The following is a 22,406-nucleotide window of genomic DNA, read 5'->3' as shown; positions in this document are numbered from 1 at the left end:
CACTGGACTGTTGCACTTGTAAGGATGATCCACCATTGCCATGTATTTTGTAAATTCTGTTTACACTGAGAAAGGTCGAGTTTAAGTAGCCCTCAGTGAGGTATAATTAAGTCTCTCGTGAAACAAACAACTGTATTCCTAAACAAAACTCTAAGAAAATATATGTAAAATATTCTTTGAAATTATTTACTAGCTTTTGTAGTCAATGTGGAAGGCATAATGAATGCACAACAACATAAAAAGACAAAGAACAGCTCTCCACCTCCACCTCTGTCCCATCCTTGTTTACATAACACAAAGAGCTTGACGCTCTTAACTTAACTTTTAAGCCAACATTTTGTGGTCATTCATGCATGCGAATGGCAGTTCAAAAAACTCACAATGTTCTTGAATTCATGTTTTTCTATGTTACTTACAAAAAATTTGGGACAATTTTAATTTGGGACACAAAAGTGTCGAAAAATACAGCCAACTGAAAATTTCAAGCGCCTGACATATTTATCTTAAGAAATAATCATGTTTTATAGGCATAAATCTACTCTTAAGGTATGCTTTAAGAGCAAATTGCCTGAAATTTGCTTGAAAATAAAGACTTACGAAATAAAGAAGTGTCCCCAAATTTATAGTGTCAGAAATTTTTGCAAGTAAATGACTATCCATTAATGAAGGTTTTAACATTGAACCCTTGGCAACGGAAATACCAAACTGTAGTTATTAGGAAATGTTTGTGTAGAAACTTTTTTTACAGCTGGTACAATTGTAATAATTATTGTAGGTTAGTTTCTAATCAAACAGTTCCTTTACTACAGTTCGGTACTTCTTGGACTTTTTGCTAGGGACTGTTCCCAAACAAAATTCTTCCAAGAATGTGTAAAACAATTTTTGACTAGCTTTGTAGTCAATGTCGAAGGCATAATGAGTGCACAACAACATAAACAGGGCCCGTGGGAAAGAAGAACTCTCCACCTCCATAAGGATCCTCCTGTCAACAACCACAAACAACTGATACTCATCTGTCCCATCCTTGTCTACATAGCACATCACCCAGGGCTGGCTTGTGTTAAAGGAATTATCCACTCTGCCTTCAGCAAATTCTTCAGGCCCTTTGCTGACTGTCTGCAGTTGGAAACATACGAAGCTTATTTTGATTTCAGACTTACCCAATACTGCAGCACAGCGAGTTAAATTAAGATTGTAATCATAATGAAGTTCAAAAGATTGCACAACTGTAATTTTTACATATTCAGTTGAATAAGCTCATTACCGTTTCAAACCGGCCAAACACTGTTGAAACTATTGAAACTACTGAAGAACTCATAATGGCAAGGGGACTGCGCAGAGTACTTTTCATGCAGCATAAATGAATGCCATATTAATTACCCACAAGGGGTTCCCACAAGGCCTAACACTCTCAGATGATCCAGGTTGCTCACAGCCAGGCACCACGTGCGACCTGAGCCAGAGAGACCGTTTTCAGGCTGGTTGGATGAGTTGGTTTGACACAAGGAGACCCTACTAAACATCAAAAGTGTGCTTTGACAATTGTAATGGAAGTGGACTTTTCAATAGAAGGGTTATTAAGAAGAGCAAAGAACATCACAAAGGTAAGAACACCACCACAGTCTCAATGCTGAATTCTAAACATGTAATGAGATGTACATGTAATATTCGTTTTTAGTATATACCACACAAGTGAATAGTGCTCTTTGCGCGCTCTGATTAGTTAACGCGGAGGTGATTAGCAAGTAATTCCATCGCATAGCAATTCTGACCGCTTGTCACAAATTTAAAAAGAACATTTTGGTCCGCTAATTATTTAGCTTGTGTGGTATGTACTAAAACATTTATTCACCTCAGTGTCGGTGAAGTGATGGATATTTACTTCGCTGCTTCGTGGCTCAGTAAATATTCACCACCATTCACCTCCACTTTGGTGAATAATTGTTAACTATAGGTGCGTATTTGGTAACTAAACATACAAAGCAAGTGCTTATCACTTTGCTGTTTTTACCTGAGAAAGCCTTTTATTTATAACTTAACTATATTTCAGTCCCAAATCTATAAGTGGCCAGTTTTAGATGCATGAACTGCAGCCTGTAGCCTCCTATGTGTTAGGCTATGCACACTGAGGCTATTAAAATGCATATATATTGCAGATCAGGGGTAGAAATGGCCAGAATGAAATGCGGGTAAAATGCGGACTGCATGACAAGGGGTAAAATAAAATACTGTGTTTCATTCCATTATCGAGAGCTAACCGTATGTACACAGGCTAATCTGAGTGTTAATTTATGTAAGGATTAAGCAGGGTGCTATTCGGCAGATGTTTTATCCCTTGTCTGCAGTCTGCTTTTTTATCCTTAGACTGCATATTTCTACTTCCGAACTCTGCGGTACTTGGGTTAGCTTAATCAGGCTCTAAACAACCAGTCTGCAAGCAGCATTTTTAAAGGTATGTTCTGTAATCTATTTAACAAATAGACTGCAACTCCAAGTTTTCTATGAGCGAATAGTCAACTTAAGGCCTAGCCCAGGTTAACTATTGTTCATAGAAAACTTGGGCTTGGTTAATTGTTGTCTAATTGTTTTAGTAGACACTCAAAAGAGGGTCGTACAGAGGTATTGTCATGATGTGATTCACTGATTTTATTTTCTGTGAAACATGAATTTAAAGAATTTATTTTTTGTGATCCGTGACCTGAAGGTTTTGCATGACCCGTGAAGAACTTGAATTACTAACCGATATTCTTGATTTCACCACGCTATTCTTAGTAATTTTGAGACACTAGTCCTCTGAATGGTTAGAGTAGTTTATCAAATGTGATTTACATAGGTATGTGATTTGCAACAAGGAGCCTTCACGTAGACTCTCATTATTTTGCTTTCTATAAACACTCTTTCTAGTGTAAGAGCAGGTTATTAAAAAAGGTACCTTACTTGCTTATTTTCGTGATTTGCCATTTTTTATGTGGCTAAATGTAATTTAGGCAAAGTTAACCTGGAAGCAATGCTGGTCAGTGGTGTCCCTGCTCATGTGCTTTGGGACAGCCAGGGAGATTTATCAGGTTTTTTCACAACTCATCATGTAGTTGCTTGCTTGCAATGTTTCGCTGTGTGTATCTCTTCGTTTTTTCACTGGCAGATTTGTCACCCGGTTCCACCAACCTTTTAGGCACCTCCTCCAAAGCTCATCTATTGGTGATGAGTTTAATCACTCATGAACGGTGTCAGAGACCACCCTGTATGACCATCTCGAAAGAAGTACAGTACAAAACCTAAACTTCAGTTTAGTTTTAAGCCTGAACTTAAGAGCAATTTTCAGCTTCAAGAGCAGTGCCCGCAATCATTTTCTATCAGGGAACAGGAAACAATGAGAGAACCATTCAGCTGAGTGCATGCAGCTTTCAGTCTCTATTTCAGTTAAAGCGAATTAACTAAATAGTTTAACTGACATCCCTTCTAATAGGTACACGTATAATGTTACCTCATCAAGGAAATATACGATTGGTTCACAATCAAACTTTTGTGTCAGTAGCATAACTGCTTTCCCATCGGAGTCATCTAAGAAAGTAGTTAAAACATGTTTTAATTAATATGTCATTTGCACTTTTAAGTCTCTCAAAAGCTACAACTTTGCAAAATCAAATCTTGGATTAAATGGTCATGTATGGTGCGTAATTGTGTTTTTCATCGATGTGTGTTTTTTGTGGTGGTTTAACTCAAAGTCTGAGTGAAAGCAGAAGGGAAAAATATATCACTAAAACAGAAAGCCTTTCTGTAAAGTGAGTAAGTCACAAAACATCATAGAAGCTCACACTAATTCTGCATGACATGTAGCTTATAATCATTTCATTTCATTTGTCTTTCAAAGATCTGAGATCAGAGTCCTTGTGATCCCAAGAGCAAATATTTTTATCAATTCTGAAGTAATGTACAGCTTCCAGGATGCAACTTAAGAACTTGACTGGTTTTCTCAGTGGCTTTATTTCAACTGCATGAATGATGAATAATTATAAGTTGGATTTCAATCCTGTAGCTAGCTGAATGTCTTATTCTTCAACTCCTCAAATATAGTAGGATATGTGGAAATCCTTCACAACTGTTAACCAGACGACCACCTGCACAAAATTTATCTTCTTATATTCGGGTGTGCAATTTGGGCATGCAGAGGATGTTGCCTTTAATTCTGTCTTGTGGGGAGTCACAATTGTGCATGTAATCTACCTTAGACATTTCCAGTTTTGTTAAAGCTATGATTGAGTAAAATATGCATTTATGCAAGTAATAAACTAACCGGGCATGTCGGCATTCTCGTTGTCCTCCTTCAAGCTCTTTAAAATGTGGCAATAACTTTTGTTGTAGTTCACCCCAGTCGTCCTTAAATTCTGACAAGGTGCATTGTGTGATGAGTTCCATCTCAAGTTGTAACTGTGAATTAACATTTGGATAATGTATAATCAGGGATGGTGGAGCTGGGGGGGGGGGTGGGGAATTTTAAGCCAAAAATACACAAAATAATAATTTTACAAATATCTCCAGACCCCCTAGTAAGTCAGCACTTCTAGCACTCACTTGTATTTAGCCCCCCATGCCAATTAAAAAAAAACTCCACCGCCCCTGATAATAATAATTACTAATGAATGACATACCCATCTTTTTCACATTTCCACCAAGTAAACATACACCATTACTTTTTTGATCAGACTGTTATATATGTACAACAATATTGCTACTTACAGGTAATTCCTTGTCCAAAAAGGGGAATTTTTGGAGCACTACTTTGGTGGGATTTGCATCCTCTATTTTTGTTGTTTCGCTTCTTCGCTGTTTGAAGGTTAGGACCATCATTTCTCTCACTGCAGACTGGCTTCCTTTTTTTTTCTTGAGTTCAACTTCTAGTTGCTTATAGATCCTTTCATGATCATCTTTGTCTGCCTGCACTTCCAGCTCTTTTCTTGCTGTCCTCTTGTCCTTCTTCTGATAGTATCTTGAATTGTAGATGCGTTGCCGTATCAAAAAGAGTACATATCCCTGTTTTACAACAAAAATCGAAGATAAGTTTTGCTGATTAGATATGTCAAAAATAGCTTGCCAATATATTGACAAGATGATATCAGATAAATAATTGATGTCATGTCATTAAATAATACAACAATAATTAAAATGCTCTTCAATGTATCAAACTGTAACGGGAATATATATCCAGCCCTGACATTATATTTCTACCTCTTTAGTAAGGTTTTTGTCAATTGAAAGTGCCTTTTATGGCATAAACACATGGGAAAAAGTAACTAATAAAAGTACAAAATGTCACACTCATATTGCTTCAGAAATCACTGCATCTGTGATTGGCTAGTTCTGAAAAAACTAGAAAGTATAAATTTTAAAAATGAAAAAAATGCTGTTTAAGTTCGTGTATCAGATAATGATTCCTGTGTCTTTTTATCTGTCTGGTCTGTAACACTAAATATCACTTAAGAGTCTCTGTCCATAAATATGGAAAATAACTCGGCAAGGGTCAAAAATTTGATTTCGCTCATATTCCTATGGTAGATAGGCTAGGGCATGACAAAGACTACTGGATAGTTGTTTTGGCAAAATATCCTTTTATTTCACAGAAATATGCAAATTACCAAAGACCATTAAAATCGTCATTTGACGCACCATTTTATTAAACAAGTTTGAGAGCCTCGCATGCAAAACCACATCATTCTTCCATCTTTAAAACACTCAAATATTTTTGTGCAATGTTTAATTGTGTCCTGGGTTGATTTTAGGGAATGTTGCGGTTTTTGTTGGGTGCAAAATAATTAAATTTCAAAGACATGTATTTCATTCACTTAAAAGTACTTCGTAAAAATAAGTGATTTTCACCATGTGCGAAACCTTGAAATGGATTAAGCTTCTGGTGGTTGAATCGCAGAAGGATGGTCTACAGACTCCTGTAAAAATTTCTTTGGGCAAATGACTGTGAGCGACACGAGAGCTATTCAAAATATGTTAAAGATGAAGATATTTGACCATCTGTCGTCAAATTTCAATTTACGGGTTAGACATATATTTTAGCAAGCCACATGCCACATGTCTTGAGCTATATTAAGTTGAAATAGACACAGCTGATAATTTCGAAATGTTCTAACCTTATTTGCTGTAAAAAGCAGGTCCAAAAGCCGATTTGATGTGTTTCTGTCACCATTCGTCGCACATAAAGCAGAAGTTTGCTTTTGTTTACACAACGTCCAGCATACATCGCCAACTGTCAACTTATCTAATGGTCGAATACCATGAATCTATGACCCTCTTTCGACACATATGATCACCACTGCATCTAAGTCAAAAACGGCTAAGTGATTTGTAGATAGTTGCTTGCTTTGCACGACACCAAAATATTATGTTTGATCATCGTTTGATCTCTTGCTGCTTGAATCCTTGCTTGCAGCGGTTCCTTGTTTGTTCGTCACGCAATGCTGTCATCCCATTTTAGGGGGTAAGGGTAGGACAATTTCTATCCTAATACGTAAGGCTCCGTAAGGCTTGGAACCACAGGGAGCACACAATCTTGTTGAGTAGGAAGAGATTAAATTAAGAAATGAAAAGAATGAATAGTTAACCAGTGCCCGTGTTGTCATCTTTTACTAGACAACTGCTACCTACCGTCCCTGCGTAAACACTGTAATGCTAAACTCGTACCTAGGTCTTTTCGCGCTGTACATTTCCCGTAAATCTTCGAATTAGCGCCCAGGGCACTTATTTCAAATTTAGGATAAGACAGGGGGCGCTGATCCGAGGGGGGCACTTATTCGAGGGGGCGCTTATTTAATTTTTCCCAAAGCGTAGCCTGACATGATCATTCTTTTAAAACATCATCTGTGCGTAAACACCAACATAAGCTGTTTATTGACCTGAAAAGCTGATCCTAAAGTTTAAATCGCGGGACTGTTAGTACTTAACGTGTTCGACGTGTTCACTAAACATGTTCACAAACTGAAACAATGTACAAATCTAATACTACATGATGAAAACTGTACACCCTTTGTTGTCTTGTTTCTTGTCCACAAAATGGGGGAAGGGAGGGGGCGCTTATTTTAAATTTCGACTGATAGGAGGGGCGCTTATTCGAGGGGGGGCGGGGGCGCTAATTTGAGGATTTACGGTATTTTTGGTTTACATATGAAGAAGCTAGTCATAAAAGGGGATAAGTGACGATTTTCGTTGTTTTTTTGCTCCAAATTAGCTGAAATTTTGCATGTGGACTTCATTTCAGCTGAAAAACATTGCCCTGTAATTTTTTTCGCTGGGTTGCTCTTCGTTTTCGAGAAATAACGTATGCAAAAAAAGGCACTTTTCCTAGCGGCGTCTTTTTGTTGAACGCGAAACAAAAGAAACCTTTTGTTTTGCCAGACAATGAAATCAACGAAGCATCACATTAGCCGCTAGTTGTTCGAGCCGATACAAGTATTTTCTTCATAAAAAAAGCTCTAGATTATTCATGTTGTTGCGTTAGCACAAGCGATTAACGCACTATGCGAATCGGAAGCGCTTCTGACATTTTGGTGAGTTGAGTGCAACACGAATCAGCTCTTTTTTTTTTTAATATGTCCCCTTCTTTTTGAAACCAAAACATTAAAATAGCCTGTACTGTTGATGCTTCTAGTGCTAAAATAAACCGTTCTGCAAGGGCTAAAATAAATCATTGCAGCATCGAAATCCATCTTCAATTAATAAAATTCTGTGAGTATCGGAAGATTCGACCATTTATCGATGCCGCCGTCGACAAACTTTTCGAGGTCTTTTCTTAAAGTGAAGTTTGAGCATTTGAGCGTGTAGTGTTTTCAAAAAGCAAATTCAATGAACTGAAAATTAGCGAGCGCTAGTTGTTCGAGCCAATAGAAGTCTTGTATTTACAAATACACTACAGTCATGTTGCCCCCTTAGCACAAGCGGTTAAGGCTTTGCGCATCGCGATAAGTGACACTGCTGTGAGACCGGTTCGACACTACGTCAGACCCCTTTTTCCTGTTAATTTCTCCCCTTTTTGAAACTAAAACAATTAAACAGCCGAACGTAATATCAATGCTGCTAGTGCTAGTTGGAATACACCTTCGATTTATAAAGTTCCGTGTGTATCAAAGATTCGTGCATTTATCGATGCCGTCGTCGATAAATTTTTCAAGGTCTTTTTTTAAAGTGATGATTGAGCATTTGAGCATGAAGCGTTTTCAAAAAGTGAATTCAATGACCTGAAATCAGCGACCGCTAGGTTGTTTGAGCCGATACAAGTAATATTATACTGTATTTACAACATTGTCACACAATGTTCGTGTGTCCTCTTTAGCACAAGCGAAAAAAGTGCTGCAAGCCTCGAATAATCTAGCGTTTTGTCCTGAGACTGGTTCGATACAACGTCAGTCCCTTTTTTTCTAGTTTATTTCTCCTCCTCTTTCTGAAACCAAAACATAAAAATAGTCCATACTATGTATGCTGCTAAAATAACATGTTTAAGTCCACTTTCGACTAATAAAACTTCCGGAGATTTATGGACCGATTTAGCCATCATGCGTCGATAAACTTCAAGGTCTTTTTTTAAAGTGAAGTTTGAGCATTTTAAGCGTGTAGCGTTTTTCTAGCCTTCGCAGCAAGCATTTCCGTCGGGTTTGGAAGCAAAGAAAGACCGAGGAACGGGATTTTCAGTGTTTGTCTGCACGGAAAATGGGGCGAGAGCCCAAAAAAAAAGAGGCGGGTGGGAGAGGGGAAGAATGGGAACTCCTTTCTTCCTTCCCCTTCCCCTCCCCTTCCCCCTCCCCCTCCCCCCTCTTTTACTTGCTCCATTTTTTGCGCTGTAATTCTTTGCTCTCGAACCCCACAGAAACGCTTGCTACGCAGGCTAAGCATTTTCAAAAAGCGACATCTACAACTTGAAAAAGGCAGTGATCTTTACGGTAAACAACTAAAACTCCAACGGCGACATGTAATCGACGATAGTCTGGAATAGTGGAAGGATTGAATCTAATAAGCGCGAGTCACTTTTCTTTCTGTTTTCCTCTTTTTCCCTTTTCTTTATGTCACGAGCTTCCCTTTTGATCAGTATTTGCACGCGGATAGGCCGATTTCTTCTGTGAACAACATAGCACAACATATCGTTTTTCTTTGCCGAAAAGCCTTCCCGCGACGAAAATTAAATTACCGCTTTCTATGAACAGAGTTACAAAATGGTTTTACGAGGTTTAAGCGGTTTCGATGACGATAACCGATTTATTTTAAAGGGAACGATTTAAAACTAAGTTCTTGGACCATGAAGTGCGTCTTTTGTGATACGATCAATATTGGACACCTAACGGCTTAGCAATAATATTTTAAGCCTATTCCTCCCCGGATTGATACCCTTGGTCTTGATCCCCAGGTCCTTCCCCAAGCCCAACCATTGGTGCAAGCAGTAAGAGAGGCTGAACAATCATCTGCTCTGCCTGAGCCTCTAGATCATTCACCCTCCCTTGCAAATCTAAGAGACGGCGCTCCCGCTTTGTGGACCACAGCATGAAGAATAGGCCTGTAAAGGCTGCAGATACAACAAAGCCAGCCACAAACAGTACTGTGCCAAAAACGATCACTGATGCTGAAAAAAAAAGAAAGAACAAAGAGAAGTCGTTCGAATCCCGAAAATCCGTCAGATCCCGGCAAATTTTCCTGACTGTGTAACTCAGTACTGTATTGATTGGGTGCTTGTGAGAAACATTAATATTGATCCATCCCATATAAACTCATCATGCTGGGAACAAAGAAGGCTGAGGGAAGAATGTTTTCCTCTTGTGACTTCAGGACGAGAACATTCGACCTAAGAGTGTGGTAAGTGCTAAATCGTAGCGTTGCCGGCAGTAATAGCGCGTAACATTCTACACAGACATAATAATAATCACAGAATCGGAAGAATCTAATCAGACACACCTTTCTAGGGTTGGTGCCTACACCCACATGATCATGCGTACGCTGGATCTCATAGTATACGAATTTCTCAAAAAAGCAGTATAGCAATACGAACTTGGTCCTGTAGAACAGCGACGAGTCTTTGAATCATTTGGGAAGTGTCTGCCAACGTTTCAAGAACTAATGGAATTTTTCCTGTTGTTGTTAAGATCCAGCTGTTTCCTCGACTGGATGAGTGTGCAATTTATTGAATTGTATTTCTTATTGATTAAGTATATGTTGAACGTTGAAGAAGTGGTTTTGTTCAAGGCTGTTAATTGCTGGGCTGTAAAGGAATGCGATAATTTTTGTTTTTATTTCACAGCACAACCAAGTAAAGGATGAACACGCACGAAAATTAACTATCTACAAATATTAATAAAACCACTAAAATAATGAAAAATGAAGACAAATTGTGACATAAATTAAAGTATTTTTTAACAGTGACAGAAAACTTTGAAAATAAAGAAATATATTTCTTCTGATATAATGTTATTTACAAAAAATCACAAGTTGTTTCACATTAACATAAAAAAAGACCAATAGATAATTTAATACAATTTCCAAAAAAGAACATTACGTTATTTTCTTAATTTAGGTAATATTTACAAAAAGTTTTCAATAACGTTCGAAAAGAGAGCCAAAATAACAGTAACGACATACACAGTTACACAGACAGACGCCATACATACAAACCAACAGACAGTCACACATGCAGTGATACAAACAGACAGACAGACAGAGACAAAACAAAACGATACCAAATTAAATAAAATACATAAAATAAAACCCTCAGCGAGACAACGCCAAACTCAACTGTTTCACTTGAGCCTGCTAGCTGAGGGCCGGGAAAGTAGTGTTGTGCGGTTTCCTGAACCAGGGTAAACATGCTACTGAAATAATAGTGCATGCATAGTAGCCTCGGCGTGGCTACCCATTCGGGTACCCCTGCCGGGACTACAGCCTGATCCGGGGGTCCTGCCTCTCTGCCACTTTCCCGAATACATCTGTATTTACAATAAAGCAAAATAACTAACAACACTATGAAAATAAATATGGCTGGTAAAAAATAAAAAGCTATATACAGACATTCTTTCTTCTTTCTTGTTCTTTTTTCTTTCTTCTTTTTTCTTTCTTTGTTTCTGTCTTCTTTTTTCTTTCTCCTTTCTTTTTTAATCTTTCTTCACAGCTTGTTTTTTTCTTCTTATCTGATGTTTCTTCTTTCTTAGCCTTCAGCCTGTAGGAAATAATCTAAATTCAGTTTTAAAGAATCTTGTTTTTCAAAGATTGATGATCTTCACAGGGGAGACCCATACAAACGATTTGACTTTTTGTTTTGAAAGTGTGTTTGAAAAGTATGGAAATATTGCGAAAGAGTCTTATTGTCGTCAAAATTGGGTGTTAAGTGTACGTTTAAGCTCAAAAAATCAAGGTAAATCTACCTCATTTTCTCATCTCTCTGTGGCAAAATCACCCAGCATAGTCAATTGAATCCAATCACACTCAATCGAACTCAATTCATTGATTGAGTTTGATTTAGTTCAGCAATCAGGCCTAATCAAACTCAAAAATAATTGGACAATCAAACTAAATCGAACTTTTAATTTCTCAACTCTTGATTTTTTTAACTGGTGTAAAAAATCAAGAAAATGTTTTTGAAGGCTCGAGTTACTGCAGTATATATCATATTTATTCTTTCCCAAGGGGGCACGGTAACTAATCCTGCAATCTGATTGGCTCTTAGCGGGGTCCAGATTCTCCTATCTCTGACCATGGTCACGGTAACGGCTTGAAACAGCGCGGGTGAAATTGTCGTGTTGGTCAATTTTTCTGTGTGAACCGGCAGTAATCGTCAACCTTTCGCCCCTTTTACACTTCCATCGACGAGTAATCAACGAAAGTTTAGCTCTATTTACTTTTAAATGGCAAGGAAAGTCACTGTACGTAAATTCAATTGAGTAATTTAAAGTTCTGAGAGTTTGTTTGGTTGTTTGTAGCTCAGCGCTGTAATGACGCATAATCCTGTTCAATATCTGGTTCAATTACCAAACTCAATCGAACTCAATATTGAGTTCGATTCGGTTCGATCAAGTTCTATCTCTGAACGTTCGATTGCCTTTGCCGGGAAAACTACGATCAGTCACGGTCATACACTGGTCACGCAATTTAACACAATTTAACTATCTTTTGTCGATTGAGAACCTTCCAGATCTATGAGAGCTTTATCGTTTATCCATGCAGCGGTTTCAAATGCCTCTTGGGGGGTTACATTTTGTGAAAAAGTTGGCAACATTTAGAATATTAGTTTATGCAACAGACCCACTTCTACAAAATATGACTAAGATCGTTTACCTCCGTTGACTCACCGCTAAATTACGTGAGACAATTTTTCAAAATCATGGTAGTTTTCCACACGCTTTATCTCTAAAATGAAATCAGTGACCCCCAATTTTTGTGCATTTCTGACACAAGTAGCCATATGCATAATCTGACTGCAGTAAAATTTTAAAAAAAATCTATCGACTGGAAAATTTTCGAGCAAAAGTCGTTAAAAGTCTCTTGCAAAACTTCGCTGCGTTTAAAGTCCGAAGCCATGATCAGGACGCACGCAAACAAAGGGAAAGGAATGTGCCCTTGGTTTTAGCAGGCATTCCTGGGGTAAGAAGATTGCGTGATGAGCCCAAAAACAGTCTGCGCAGGAGGTTAGCATTTGAAAATTAGCCTGTGCACGTCCGCTCTTCCCTCAAAAAAATTGACAAAAGATAGTTTGAAGTAGATGCGTCGTTCGATTCCCTAAATTTGAAATATCAAGCTGTCAGTCATTTAGTGATTTGAAAATCTCAACCGGCTGCCGGTCATTACCTGTCATTTACTGTGAAAACCAAAGGCCTTTCACGAATCACGAAAAATACCCTATTTTTGCACGGGCCTTGATTAAACGCCGGGTCAACAAGGCGCCAAAAATTTGCCTATTAAAGGAATGGTGGGCAAAATATATGGCTTACTTTAAAGAATAAGAACTGTTGCTTAATGACCAAACATCATGGAAACTATCAGTTTGATACTTAGTGGAACTGGAAGATTTCAAGTTTCAGTTGATTTCATTATTATTATGGCTGGCAAGCGGCAAGAAAGGGAATGTAACGGAAGAAGGCTTTACTCGTGTGAAGCGCCTAATGAATCCTAGATTGCGAGAAGTCAGTCTTGCGCGAGATCATACGATCAGCGAGGCCGCTCGCTCGCTTTCGCATTTCACCCTGCAAAAAATTGCACTCGGACTTTTGAGCAAAGGAGAGAGTGCACACAGTAAAATGAATCCTACTTATCCTTTTGAGAGCTTGCCAAAAACGCTGCTTTTGCAAACTTCGTGGTTGTTTATATCCCGTTACACAACCAGATGTCTGCCTGTTAGTGTAGAGTATGAGTAGACACTCCTTCGCTTAGTCCGTCGTGCGTGATGCAAGATTCGAAAACCACGAGGAAAAACTCCATTGCCAGGCGAACCCCAGGATGTCCTGCAGCCGTTTTTTTCCTCGCAGTTTATTTACCGTGCTCGACAGAGTAAGCATCTGGGAGTAAGCGAAAGAGGGATTACTCGTGGTCTAGATCTTGTGGTGATGCCACATATTTTCTTATCGAAATATATTGAAATGAAGCCGTACAACCCAAGACGGGAATAAGAGCGTGGTGAATGAAACGGTAAATTGTAATGCTGTTAAATATTTAAATAACTCACCAAATTTTTGAAATATCCCTTGGTTCACTCGTCAAACCTCCTATAACGAATAGAGGCAATTGAGAAAAAACAGTCAATCGTTCAAGTGAAGTCATGAAACTTCTAGCAGTCAAAGTAAGCTCTTTAGTTAACTGAAACGAGCTTGGCTCACAAATGCCGTCAAAACTGAAAACTGACATGTACAGTGCATTTTGCAGAACTAACATTACAGTGACAATTTTTGGCAAGAAAAGACTTCTATTGAGGGAAATTGATTCAATCTGGTGTTTTTTGAAAGCTTGGGACTGTTCTACAAATATAAAATGTCAGACTGCACCACGTGGTTTAAGAATCTGACTGACTCGGCCAAGCGCCGACACGTGTTTCATTGAGCTACGCCATAATCACAGCTAGTAAAGCTGTGCAGCAGGTGCCAGAAAATTGCAGTTGATATCAACAAACACTTCTGACTAGACCTCGAGGACCTTCTTTCCTTTTAATTTGTACTGCGCGAGAGCAGCAAAACATGAAAGGCGCAAGGGTAATTTGCATATACACTAGATTCTGTGCCCTAGATTTATCAAGAAGGAGGGCACCTTGCGGTTTAATTCACACAAGGCTACCATAAAAGAAGAATATAATAGTTGTGGTTTGACTACTTACGTTTATATGTTTTGTCCGGTTTTCCAAACCATATGTGCTACACTCACATGCGAGCCTCTGTGACGTTAGCTACAAGATCAGTGTTCTCATTCTTTGTTTCAAAAGGCACTAAAGAGATTTACTTTATTTTCCTGACGAACACAGCTCTATTGTAATAATAATAAAATTAATAATACACTTTATTTGAAGAGGGTAGCACGGAATAGTTACAGAAACTAATAAACTTATTTTCATCATAACCAATGTATCAAGACCGCTCAGCCAGGGAAAAAGGACACCTCTGAATTTATTAAGATAGAGATATAATAATAGTGGTAAAACCTAATGTAAGTTTTGACCATCCTGTTTTGAGCGATCGTATGGAAGCCCGAGTGCTTTCTGAAATTTATAGAAAACCAGACGCAACATAAAGTGCATGCTAAAAGAATGACGGAACGGAAGCGGTAATCATTACAAGCGCTGTCCTCAGAAACAGATTACTAAATTTATAAGACAGTAACCGTTTGAAACCCTAAAACAAACAAAGTTGAATAAAATTTGATATAAGACCTATATTTGAGAACCGGGCAACAGCCTCACCATAAAAATTTCTAATTCGCCCATTGATCGTCGTTGTGACTAAGGTTTTCCTGGGAATGGGGTGAGCATGGCTGCTATAACTAGCAAGCCAGCGAATTTCCGAGCTCAGTTTTTCAACTGCGTTGTCTTGCCTCGTGGTAAAACCTCAAATAAGACATTAAACAGACATGTCAGCTCCACCCCACCCCCCCCCCCACTATTAACACACACCGCACAGTTCATTACTAAACGATTTATTGTATCAGTTTGTCAACTAAGCATTAAAAAAACTTAGAGAGTACATGTGTTATCACTTGTGCTTTGTGTGTTATGGTCCCAGAAGTGTGAGTAATTTAAAAAATGCTCACTTGAAATCTGGAGTACCCCCCTGGGTTTGCAACAAACACAATTATGCGAGAATTTAAAATATGTTGACCGTATTTGCTATGAAGCCTTGCTTTTTTTGATGGTTAATCGCACCCTGATAGGGAAGATTGGAGGGGCTTATAACAGGGGTTTTCAGGGCACGATTTGGTAATTAAATCCATTCTAGCTAAACGTTCACGGTAGATGGAAAAATGCCCCTCACTTGTCGGTTGGCGTTTAAACTTTCGTCAGTTTAATAACCTAACGCTTTCACCATTTCTTGACGGTTTATTCTACTTCTGACTTCATTTCGCGACGTTAGTGATTTTCTGTTTAAGGTGGCTGAACACAGTTTTTGATACCTGTGTTTCATTCACCTTTTTCTCTAAAACCCTTGATCCTTGGTCGCCAAAAATGGCAGCAAGCAAGTTAGCAACACAAACTTTGATTTTTTTTGCTGGTTAAGCTGACGTATGTGCCGTTGCCATGGCAACATGAATAAATATAAACAGGCCTTTAAAATCGGTTTTGTTTATTTGTACAAAATCTAGTCATTAGATTTTCGTTATAATTTGCATGCAACAAGCTTGTAACGATTCTCACAAGTTAACACCATTTTGCTAGTAATTTAACAGAGAGATCTTTAATTATCCCTTGTTGAAGCTTCACTGGAATATCTAGAATTTCCTTTGTTAAAGTTCAGTTACTTTCAATATTCCAGTTACTTATTTCTTGAAGTATTTTCCTGCCAAATTTCGTGAAATTCTAATGAGTGGTTCTCGAGAAATAGACGTATTTCCGAGAGTGCAATTTTTCATTCAATCGCAATTTTTTGACTTACTATGCATGCATTTCGGTAACAAAGAAAAAGCGGAGAATTCCTGGGTTCTTTGCATCGTTACCTTTTCTAACATATCTTTGTAACAAAAGGCTACAGCTATCAATACACTGCATTCAATTATAGAGAAAAATAGCACAGATACTGCGGGTGTTGAGTAAATAAAATGGTCGCTCTATTGACGGCATGTTTGTTTTTTTGCAACCTTTGTGCGCACGCTGAATTGCATCAGCAAAAGCACGCGCAAAAACTGTGTTCGACCGCCTTAAAATGTTCTCATCATGTGTCTTTGCTAACGTGCATTTCACTCTTTCATGTAGGTTAGGGCTCACATCCAGTCACAGCTGTCTCAGTTGTCGCATTACTCGAGGGCGAAGACACCACACAAGAAGTTTCTTTCGGAAGACCTGTCCGTAAACCGGATGTACCTCGGGTACTTGGAAAAGAACGAGCAGGAGGTTTTCAAGAGAAAACAAGAAATCATAAGGTACATAGCTAAGCAGGGACAGTAGGGTTTAGTCGTCTTATACGCAAGAATAAAATATACTTAATTACTGGTACGTCGGGAAACGGTCATGTTTCCCGATGTTTCCCAAGTATAGAGCCACGTAGCACAATTTTTTTTGTTCGCATTTATATATATAAATTTAGCCACGTGGCCAAGAAACAACCAATGAGAGAACACTGACTAAATTGAAGAATTGCGTTTTTGGAAGATAAAAAAAACAAATGAAAACCTTTTCCAGTGTGCCTAGCCTACAATTTTGTTCTATGATTCAGTGAAAGTAGAGGTCTTCAGTGTAGCATGTTTGAACTGCAGCTTGTTCAATTCATATTAGCTAGTTCAATGACATCTATATAATGGTCTCAGACCTTCTTTCGCCCACGGCTCGGTCCATAAACTTGCATTAAATAACTTGATCAATATTTCTCCAATGTGGACCTCACGCTAGCTCAATAACTTTTTGTAGGTGCAAACAAGAAAACAGACGCCCAATCCCACCTCCTATTAAGCCCCGAATCTCCCTGTTTTCGTACAGGGAGATTTTTAATACCGAGTTCAACCTTGGCTTTGGTCTACCAAGAACGGATACTTGCACAAAATGTGAGGCCCTGGAAATGGTGTTGAGAGTGTGCAGGGAGGATGAAAGAGATGAAAAACTGGAGGAGCAACGACTTCACCACGAAAATTCAGAAGCTGGCTACAAGAGCAAACGTCAAGGCAAAGAAGCAGCCAGCAAGAGTTGGAGAGGGAAAACCCGCACTCTCGGGCAAAACACCACGTCAAAAGATGCTGTGGATATGATTACGCTTAGAAATGCCAAACTTATTCCACAACGATGTTTACTACTTAAGACAGCTGTCGACATACAGCTTTGGAATTCACGACTGCGTAGCGACACAGGGATACCTATATTTATGGGATGAAACAACGGGTAAAAAGGGATCATCTGAAGTTGCCTCATGTTTGCGTAAATTCTTCACAGACTTCAGATCTGGAGCAAGGTAAGTTCCCCGTTTGGTTACAATAAAGTGTTCCGAGTCTTATTTCTTTGAAGAAAAGAAGCATGTTGGTAGCCTTCGAACTCACCAACCTCTCACCGCTCTGGCCTCTCCTGCATGACCCTAAGCGGCCGGAGCGGTGAGAGACTGCTGAATTCGCAGGCTAGTATGCTGGTGAAATTCTAATTTATGGAGTAGAGAAACCTGCAAATTAGTGTGAACGTCGTTATATCACACTGAAGAGAATTTGGTGGTTTTGGCACATTATTAACAGTAATACAGTTTATCAGTAATATTCATCAAACAAAATACAACGCGACGATATCACATCGTTTAGGTGTTGATATAAACATTTTGCCGATCAAATAAACTTAAAATTGTGCTACATCTAAACCGCAAACACGCTGACCTTGCTTTTTATTATCTTTTTTTACACAGTATTAAAAAAATGTTGCGCTAAGGTCACTGACTTGAAGAATTATAGAAACAATCTTTAGAGTGTCTCAAAAGGAGAAAATTTTTGTGGTCACTTGAGAGTTACATGCGAACTGTTACTGAAACGAGAGCACTTAATTGACAAAATACAAAATCAGAAAAATTAACCGTACCCACCATCACGACCTCTTACTAGACTGAAAAATAATGTGGGCACTTAAACAATTTGTAAACATATTCTTAAAAATGATATTGGGAAGAAGGATTTCGCCTTATCATATATGATTATTTCATATATTCACATTCATTAAGCTAATCGTGATGTTGGATAACAAGGATCTCTAAATTATTTACTTTTAGCCGTGCATTTCTCCTTGTGCATCCCAGGAGGGATGCTGACGCCTCTATTAGATTGGTATACTAGGTAACACTAATCAAAGTTTATTTCCTGTTTCAGATCATTAGTGAGCTACTCAGACGGATGCGGAGGGCAAAACGAGAATAATGCCGTCATTGGCTTCTACACAGAGCTGACCAACAGTGGTATGTACCATCGTATCGACCACAAATTTTTAGAAAGAGGGCACACTTACTTGGAAAATGATAGAGACTTCGCCCAAATTGAAAGAAGAAAAAAAACAGCAGAAGTTTTTGTTCCAGACGACTGGGTTCATGTAATTGAAGAAACGAACTTGAGGAAACCCTTTGTCGCAACAAAAATGCGACAGGAGGACTTCCATGATTGGAAGTCCTACACGGAGGAACGTTATAAACCAGTATTAAGGGACAATGACGGGGAGAGGGTCTTGCTGAGAGACATTCACTGGATGAATTTTGGGTGGGACGAGGAAAAAGGAGAGAATGAAGCAATGGCAATGAAGCACCACCCTGGAGAAGTCTGGGTGCAGTTTGGATTCCAAAAGGATGAACCCTGGAAAAAGATAAAAATAACCAGGCCTGGGGATCAGCAGACAGCAGCACCACCCAGACACTACACGGAGCCCATTCTACTCAAATGAGACAAAGTCAAAGACCTTGAAAAACTCGCCAAATTTGTTCCTGAGCCCCAGCGGCAATTTTGTGACAACATTTTTAGTAACCCAACCATCGAAGACTCAATCGAAAACGAGGATTGTGACTAGACAATTGGCAAACAACCAATTCCTTGGTACAATTTTGCTGATTCACGCAGTACCAATACTACGCAGACATTTTTTTCCAAATTTCAAGTGCATGATTAGGTGCGTATATTAACCATACGTCATTAGCAAAAATTTTCTTTCCATCAAACATAGGTATTACTCACCAAGTAGTAATTTATAGCTTAAAAATTACAGGCAGGGTAATGTTAAACACACGTAAACAAACCCGGATGCTCGCCGTTTTATGTCGAGTCCAACCGAGAAATTGTCGGTTGGAGAAGTTTTTATGCCTTTTTTGACTGACGGTAGTCTACTACAGAATTAGTTTAGCATCAGAAGAACCAAGAGGGGAGGGGAAGTTTCATTTACTGTAAACATCAAGCTCGCCGCAGACTGGTAAAAACTTTGTCAGTCTTTGCGCCGATTACTATTATAGGACTTAATTACGATTAATTCGTATCATTTTTAGTAGCTTTACTCATAAGTAGTAGTATGTCATGTTTTAGCTGTCCTCGGACTGTTTTCACCATAAGTAGTTAATCTTTTGTCCAAAATTTCCAGTAATGCATCTCAAAATAGTTAACATAGCTTTATTTGAAACATGTTTAGTTTTCTTCGAACTGTTCTATACAATCCATAATGTTAAGAGCTAATTTTAAAAACACATAGGTATTACTTATTACTTAATTTATAGCTTATTTATATCTAAAATAGTGCCAATTAGAAATAAAATGCCCAGTTTTGATTTTCTGTGTCATATCATTAATTAGTTTGGTACAAAACGTTAAAGTAGGAGGTTATCAGCGTCGTTTCCTTTGAAATAAATCGGTTATTGTCAGAAAAACCGCTTAAACCGCTTAAAACCATTTTGTAACTCAGTACATAGAAAGCGGTAATTTAATTTTCGTCGCAGGAAGGCTTTTCAAAGAAAAACGATCTTTTGTGCCATATTGTTTACAGAAGAAATCGGCCTTAGTATCCGCATGCAAAAGGGAAGCTCGTGACATGAAGAAAAGGAAAAAAGAAGAAAACAGAAAGAAAAGCGAATCAAGCTTATTAGATTCGATCCTTCCACTATTCTAGACTATTGTCGATTACATGTTGCCGTCAGAGTTTTCGTTGTTCTCTGTAGCGTAAAGCTCACCGCCTTTTTCAAGTTGTAGATTTTTAAAAACGCTGCCCGCTTTAAATGCTCAAACTTCACTTTAAGAAAAAGACTTTGAAGTTTATCGACGCGTGACAAAATTTTATATCGGTCTATAAATCTTCGGAACTTTATCAATCGAAGGTGGATTTTGATGCGAACTTAAACGGTTTATTTTAGCAGCATCGATAGTAAGGGCTATTTTAATGATTTGGTTTCAAAACGAAGAGGAAAAATAAACAGGAAAAAAGGGGCTGATGTTGTGTTGAACCGGTCTCACGACAAAATGTTAATTTTCGCGATGTGCGGCGCATTATTCGCTTGTGCCAAGGAGACAACATGACCTAATAGCATTAAGTTTATAAATACAATACTTGTATCGGCTCGAACAACTAGCAGTCGCTGATTTTATTTCATTGAATTTGCTTTTTGAAAACGCTAGACGCTAAAATGCTCACACTTCATGTTAAAAAAGACCTTAAAAAGTTTATCGGAAAACAATGCATTCTCTGTTCTACATTACGACCTAAAAGTTACCCTGCACTACCTTAACATCGCTTTGAGATTCATTCTGCGACTTTATTACACTACCGCCTCACAGCCTGGCATCTTCGCGGGGCTGCTCTTTGGCAATGAATACCATAACTTTTTCCTTGTTTGTAAAATCGGCCGACAGATATCAAATCAAACGGTATATATTGTCTGGTTATTTATAGGAAAATTGTATGATTATCGCAATGAATTACTGATCCATGTTTGGCCGTGTTTACCTAAGCGCTCTTTGTTGATCTGTTTACCAAAATGTGAAACGATAATTCTTATGTGGGAGGCAAAGGCCCCCCAAAAGGCAGCACGAAGTCAGCCTGCAACAGGTCCCTTAGGGTTTAAGGCTTCAAGGAGTTTAGTTCCCCAAAGGGCGTTCTGCCGCTTTAAATGTGGAAGAGGAGTAGGAGGAGGAGTGTTCCTTTTCTTTGGCTCTTCCATATTGAAATTTAGGGAAGGTTGAGGACAGTGTGAAGTACATACAGGATGTAGTCGCTAATACATATGGGAGCGTATTTCATGTACGCGTGCACATTGGCGAATCAAGTGATTTAGAGCCTCTTCATATGAGCCCGGTCACCAGACTGGCTCGGTTACCGGGAGCAATTTTGTGATCTGTTCACACAGGAAATTTCAGCCCCTTCAACCAGGAAGAAATTCAAGAAACAAAACATGTACAACTCGCAAGTGTGAAACGCTTGCTGTGTCTCTTCCAACACGACCATCAAAAACAGCGAAGAAACTCTTGTTCCGGATTATGGTCTACATGCATTTATATCTTCTAAGAGGTTGCACAATAAACGTCAAGTGAAGTGAAGTGAAGTGGTTAATCTTCCCGGGGTATCACATCGAACGAAATCAAACTATATTTTCATCGAACTTAATTGAACAATTAAATTCGATTTTGTTTGGTCATCGAGCGAAACTAACTTTAAAAAGCTACCTTTATTTTATCTATTCTAACAATGTGAAAAATTATGACAGGGTACCACAAATCCTAAAGGAAAGCAAAACTTCTACAAAAAATTGTTCGCCATGTTTTACGCAACCTACGTTGGTATTCGTTGGTAATTTGCGCGTGAAAAGCCTCTGCTACCGGGAGGGGCTTACTTGCAAAATGATACTCTGCATAAATGTGGTGCAATATCTTAAATCTTCTAACAAAAGAAACGTTTTATAGTGTTCCTCGTTCTGCTGAGTTATTCACTCTATCACTCTAACTAAAAGAAATGGTTGTTGAAATTGTTTGTTGAATTTCCTAAACTGAACCATGAATATTCCCAGATTATCTGGCAGGCATCTGTCAACATGATTGGATGCGGCATTTACCTGCTTAATGGGCATGTAAATCCCAAAAATGCTATTTTGGGGACCACATAGTTGTTTAGTACATACATGACATCTTCTAAATCTGTAGATCTTTTGTTCACTTAAGCCCGTTTTTACGTTGAAAAATCGCTTCAAAGTTCTAAACATCTGCCATCTTGAATTGTGCGATCTTGCAAATGACGTCACCGGTGGACCTTTAGTTACGGGAAG

The 22,406-nt window shown here is 38.5% G+C and overlaps 1 long non-coding RNA gene and 2 pseudogenes across 3 annotated transcripts; 1 reads left to right on the top strand and 2 right to left on the bottom strand.

The window, feature by feature from the left end:
* Window positions 1-783: 783 nt before the first annotated feature.
* LOC149099470 (uncharacterized) lies at window positions 784-5,136 on the bottom strand (annotated as a pseudogene). The gene is made up of 4 exons (XR_016203445.1): window positions 4,738-5,136; window positions 4,295-4,428; window positions 3,485-3,561; window positions 784-1,116 (listed from the first exon to the last, which is right to left on the bottom strand). The product of XR_016203445.1 is annotated as an uncharacterized LOC149099470 (transcript).
* A 5,914-nt stretch (window positions 5,137-11,050) lies between these two features.
* On the bottom strand, window positions 11,051-13,754 carry LOC149099469 (uncharacterized). The gene is made up of 2 exons (XR_016203999.1): window positions 13,697-13,754; window positions 11,051-11,197 (listed from the first exon to the last, which is right to left on the bottom strand). It is a non-coding gene; the product is annotated as an uncharacterized LOC149099469 (long non-coding RNA).
* Window positions 13,755-15,999: 2,245 nt separating this feature from the next.
* Window positions 16,000-19,433, top strand: LOC149099468 (uncharacterized; annotated as a pseudogene). The gene is made up of 3 exons (XR_016203998.1): window positions 16,000-16,587; window positions 17,072-17,606; window positions 18,496-19,433. The product of XR_016203998.1 is annotated as an uncharacterized LOC149099468 (transcript).
* The last annotated feature ends 2,973 nt before the right edge of the window (window positions 19,434-22,406 follow it).

The sequence above is a fragment of the Orbicella faveolata genome, unplaced genomic scaffold, assembly GCF_042242905.1.
Source record: "Orbicella faveolata isolate gen_17 unplaced genomic scaffold, um_ofav_v1 contig_46, whole genome shotgun sequence".
In the NCBI taxonomy this organism is placed as follows: domain Eukaryota; kingdom Metazoa; phylum Cnidaria; class Anthozoa; order Scleractinia; family Merulinidae; genus Orbicella; species Orbicella faveolata.
Note: the sequence above shows the minus strand (reverse complement) of the source record. Positions and strands in the feature narration are given on the sequence as shown.